This window comes from Schistocerca cancellata, chromosome 1, assembly GCF_023864275.1.
Source record: "Schistocerca cancellata isolate TAMUIC-IGC-003103 chromosome 1, iqSchCanc2.1, whole genome shotgun sequence".
NCBI lineage: Eukaryota > Metazoa > Arthropoda > Insecta > Orthoptera > Acrididae > Schistocerca > Schistocerca cancellata.
Window position 1 is genome coordinate 1,247,790,843 of NC_064626.1, and position 5,507 is coordinate 1,247,796,349.

The 5,507-nt window shown below is 35.5% G+C and overlaps 1 long non-coding RNA gene across 1 annotated transcript; it reads left to right on the forward strand.

Moving 5' to 3' along the window:
• The first annotated feature begins 369 nt into the window (after positions 1-369).
• Positions 370-4,697, forward strand: LOC126094871 (uncharacterized). Its single transcript, XR_007521887.1, has 2 exons — positions 370-604; positions 4,077-4,697. It is a non-coding gene; the product is annotated as an uncharacterized LOC126094871 (long non-coding RNA).
• The last annotated feature ends 810 nt before the right edge of the window (positions 4,698-5,507 follow it).

Sequence of the window (5,507 nt, forward strand, 5' to 3'; positions counted from 1 at the left end):
TGTATGCTGTAATAACTGCAGCAGTACGAGTAGCTTTTTAATGAAAGTGCTGGCCTCGTTGCAATAAACATCGTTTGCTCCTGCGATTATCGCAACACAGTCTTTTTCCGTGAATTTGGCACATTCTGTGTGTATGTCTTCTACCACATTCACGAATTTTGCTCCTGGTTTAACAATTGCTGATATACACGAACCATCTTGAGCAGAGTTCGACATGCATGTCGAAATATTGCGAGCATGACTGTCTCCAAATATTTTTATGTTATTTTTCCGTTGTGTTTATTTATGTACGCGATCGGAATTTTTTGTTACGCAACCACGCCTGTTTTGTGTACACGTGTTGCCGTCTACTACAAGTTTAGATGCACTGTTTTTGTTATTTGAATTATCACTGTTTATCAAGCACTGAACTTTGTCCACTGTTGAGGCTTCTTTATTCACTTGTGGGTTTCCTTTCTTTTATATAAATGTGGCGTCGTCGACGGTTACGTTTTCACGACGTACATAACACCGATCTACACACACTGTCGAAGCACTACTGTTTTGTAGAGCTGTATATCGGTCTTGGAGGACAGCGTATTTCACTTCTAGCACTTCCATATCGGTTTGTAGCATTCTGATTATTTCGTCCTTATTTTTGATAATGTTTGAAAATTTACTTTCACACGCGACTGCTATGCACGGCTCACAGGTCCACAAATAGTCATCAGTTATGAGTCTTAAGTTGATCTTGCAGCAATTTTCATGAAACCAGTACTTGCAGGTTCTACGCTGAATTCCTTTACGAACTTTTCTGATACACAATTTACAATTACTATTACTTTTATCTTCATAACTGTGAGCTGAACCTACACGTACTTTCTCTATCGGCGCCATCTTGCCCCAACACCAAGCCTTGATTTGATCTCAGGATTTCACCAAGTATGATTCAAGAAAGTATACTACCTTTTTGTATAATGGTCACTGTCATCAACATTGTTTTATACCATTTGGTTTGAATCATCTGTTGCTGAATTTATGAGAGCTTTCGATCATGTGCTTGTTAAAGAACCTGTGTCCCAACTGACAATCTACATAGAAGACATTGTGGTAACTGGACAAAACTGGAATGAACACTTTCAACTTTTGAAACAGGTGTCCAGTAAGTTAGACAAGGGGGAATGACATTTAAATTATAGAAATGTAAACTTGCTGTACCAGAACTTAAATTTTTTGGTCATGTTATTACCAAAGATGGGATTCTTGCTGACCCATAGGAAATAGAAGCCATTCCCAAATTGCCAGCACCACATAACAGAAAGCAGTTAAAGTCATTTTTTGGTTTATATGGAGTCTCCTAAAATTTGTTAGTAATCAAGAAATTAGTAATCGAGAAATTTACTTAAGAACTCTGTGGATTTGGAGCGATGAATGTCAGAAAGCTGTTGAACGTATTAAGAAAGAATTGAACAGCCAGTTTGCCTGATTTCTGTTTGCCTTTTTGCTTACACACTGACTACAGTGATTGTGGATTAGGTACTAAATTATTGCAGAAAAAAGAAATTGATGGTAAAACTACACATTGTCCACTTGCTTTTGGAAGTAGAATGTTACTCAAACATGAAAAATCTTACAGCAATACTGAAAAAATGTTGACTTTTCACTGGGCACTCAGCAAGTTTTGAAATTATTTGTTATGTCATAAAATCAAAGTATACTCAAATCACAACATATTAAGTTACTTCAAGAGTGCAGATTACATCATGAAAGACTCGCAAGATGGGCTATGTTTTTACAGTAATTTGACTATGAAGTAGGATGCATCAAATGTACTGACAATGTAGTTGCAGATGCTTTATCTAGGTTACTCTTAGGTGGAATTAATGAATTACATGATCAGCAGGAGGAAAAGGAGTTTAATATGAGATATTGAAGGGTGTTCATGACGAGAAAGTCATTAGAGCCATAGGAGAAATCAAAATCATGATTGAAACTGGAGGTTAGTCAAAAGCTTTTTAGGTAAGAGAGGATAAGAAAAACTGCATAAATTTTACAAAGTACACAAAGGAACACTGTTTAGGACATATTCTGACACTGATAACTGGGAGTTATGTTGGTCAGAGGAGGAAGCTGAAAATCAGGTACACTCATGAATAATATGGAAACTATGGCATTTGGGAATGCATTCAAAAGTTACAAGAGAATGTTTATTTTTACAAATGGCTGAAGGGGTAAGGAAAGATTTGTCATCCGGTGATTTTATTTATTTTTTATTTATTTATTTATTCATCCGTAGACAACTTGTGTTGTATGGATGTCGTCAACTGTATACATGGAATGAGTATATACATAATAGTACTTCTGGTAGTACATATTTCTATGGTGCAACTTAATCGTTTGTACACAAAACAAATACACGCAATCTTAGTTACAAATAAATATAAATTTACAAATGTATTCTTGCATGGATTACACAAAACAAATACACACCAATCTTAATTACAGACAAATATAAATTTACAAATGTACTCTTGCATGAATTGAGGTGAACACATGTCATTTACAGTATTCTTTGACAGTATAGTAACATTTATCTGCTAAATAACTTTTTGCAGCTTTCCTGAAGGCATGTATTCCAGTTTCAGCTTTGATCTCCTCTGGAAGTTTATTATACATTTTTATTCCATTAAATAATAAACTATTTTGGGTTTTTGTTTTGTTTTTTCGTATGAGATGCAAATGGTGGCAGGATCTAGTCCAGTGTTGGTGTATAGATCTGTTTTGTGTGTACTGGTCAATGTGTTTCTTTATATCACAGTCTGAAAGATATATTCACATGGTACAGTCAAGATTCCCATGGTTTTGAATAAATCAGTACAGTGAGCTCTCTTGCTGCTTTTTGTTATTATTCGTACAGCCCTCTTTTGCAGCTTGAAAATTGCTTGTATGTTCTGTACATTTGTACCCCAGAAGGTTATGCCATAACTAATTATTGAATGCACATATGCAAAGTATGTAGTCTTATCACATGAACTATTACATACTGACATAATTATCCGGAGTGCATAGCAAGCAGTAGCAATTTTCTTTTCTAGTGCTGCAGTATGGTCAGTCCAGTTAAGCTGTGAGTCAACATGCATTCCTAGGAATTTTGTGTTTGTGACACGATCTATAAGATCATCTTTAACTTTTAGGCCTATGCTATTATGTTTTTTATTTATGTGGAAATTAATACTGTTTGTTTTTTCATATTGAGGGTTAATTTGTTGCTTACTACCCACTTGCATACATTATCGAGAGTTTCTTCAGCTTTGTCTCTCAATTTGTCTGGTGACTCATCACTGATAAGGATGCTGCTATCATCTGCAAATAGTATTGCTTCCCCGTCAAAGAGTAAGGGTAAGTAATAGGTAATGTCAAGATGTAATGCAGAACATCATTCCTGAAAATTGACTTCTATGGATCTTTGCTAAAGACTAGAAGAGGTCACAGTTACATTTTTGTTATGGTTGACATTTTTTTCCAAATCTATAGAATTGTACCCTGGCAGAAATGCCACCAATAAAGAGATTATTTATACAATTAAGAAGGATTACTTTAAAAATGTAGGAAAACCAAATGTCATTCTGTCAAGCAATGGATCACAGTTCATGTATAAAGATTGGAAAGCATTTGTTGAAAGAACAGCAATTAAACAGAAACATCTAATGAGTTATTAAGTTTCTCTTCACTACTACACTTTTGATGAGCTATTAATGAAAAACCGTTTATTTAACATTTGTCTTACTATAGCGTTTTACTATTTTGATTGCAATGTTTTCTCTTATTTATCTAATAAACATTTAATTAGCATACAATATGTTCCACATTTGCTTTTATTTGTAAGTAACGAGTACTAATTGTTCTTGTAATATTTTATTGTGTGTTTCATGCTATTTACTTTTATATAGTTCTCATTGCTGTATTATCCTTAGTTGTGTGACAACTTCCTCCATGTTTTATAGTCCACTGTGTCTCATGTTGGCATACAATCCTGAAACCCTTCTGTGATTGTTGTGTCCTCACTACTTAGTGACAAAGTGTCATATCTGTTGTAGATATCTCCAGAAACATGTAATGATGATGAAGTTGTATAGGAATGTGCCATACAACTAATCATGCTAAAGAATTGCAGCAAGAGAAACTAGCAATGCCATGGACAAGAGGTCAAGTGAGCCCTTCATGAAGAAAACTAAAACATACTATTTTGCACTGTACAGAATGTAAAATTGTAGTCAGACCAGTTCCGTTTATGTTTCTGTCAGCCTGTTATGCTCATCCTCACATTCTGACTGGTGGGTTTGTGTGATCAAACAGGTCTGACATGTCATGTTCTATGTACCAAGTGTAATTTCTGGTACGAGATGTTTTATAACACAATTTGCAATATCCTTTTTTAATTTATAAATTTTGTAAATATTTCTTATGAAAAAAATTCTTGATTATTTTGGTGACTAGGTGTCAGAGAGGTGTGTATGTGCGGAGATATTTAATAATCTTTGACCTGTGTGCTGTTGCCTTTATATTTAACAATCTATAGACTATCAGTTGGTAAAATAAGTTAGATACTGTGGAGTAGTCTGCCGAGAGAAGTTGTGTGTGACCAAATGTGGTCAAAGTTGGGCAAGTGTCGCCTGTTAAGTCTAAATAACAATGCTCAAAAGCATCTTTTTTTTAAAATTGTGGACAAAAAAAAGAGTTATTTAAAATCTGTGGAATGATTTCAAGAATATATCAACAAAGTAAAAACTGAAACATGTTCATTGTTTTGATTAGAAGTGATAGAAGAGTTGATGCCCGTGAACTCCTGCAAATCCAAATATTTTGACAATATTCTCCAGGAAAGCAAGAAAGAAGACTGCTAGACATGAACCACAAGAAACAATGAAGAAGAATTTTAGCAGCTAAATATAAGTTATTTTGATCAGTCAATATTTCTGAACTTTCCACACTGCTTGCTCAGTATGCTGTTACAAAGGACGCAGTGTATGTCCCGAAAACCAGCAAATAGAGTATTTAAATAATTAGTTGAATTAGTAATTATAGGATGGGGGGATCAGAACATACACTGTGAACTGTGTGATGTATTGCATAGTCTTGCTGGTTGATGCCACCATGCTGAGGAAAAGCAAACTGTATGTAGGGGTGAACATGGCCCGAAGGATAGGCGCATACTTGTGTTGATCCACTGTGCCTTCCATAATGATTAAAACACATAGGGAATACCCTGAAAATATTCCCCAGATCACAATGCTCCCTCCTGCTCACAGGGCATTTGCTTTCAGGCTTGTCATGCCGTGCACATCAATGGGCATCTGTCCAATGGAGCATAGAATGAGATTTATTTGAAAAATCCACCTGTCACCACTCAGTGGACATCAAGTTGCGGCACTGCTGTGTAAATTCTAGCCTTCACCACTGATAAACAGCAGTCAACAACGGGCATGAACCAGGCAACTGCTGCGGGGCCCCATATGCAGCTATGTTCT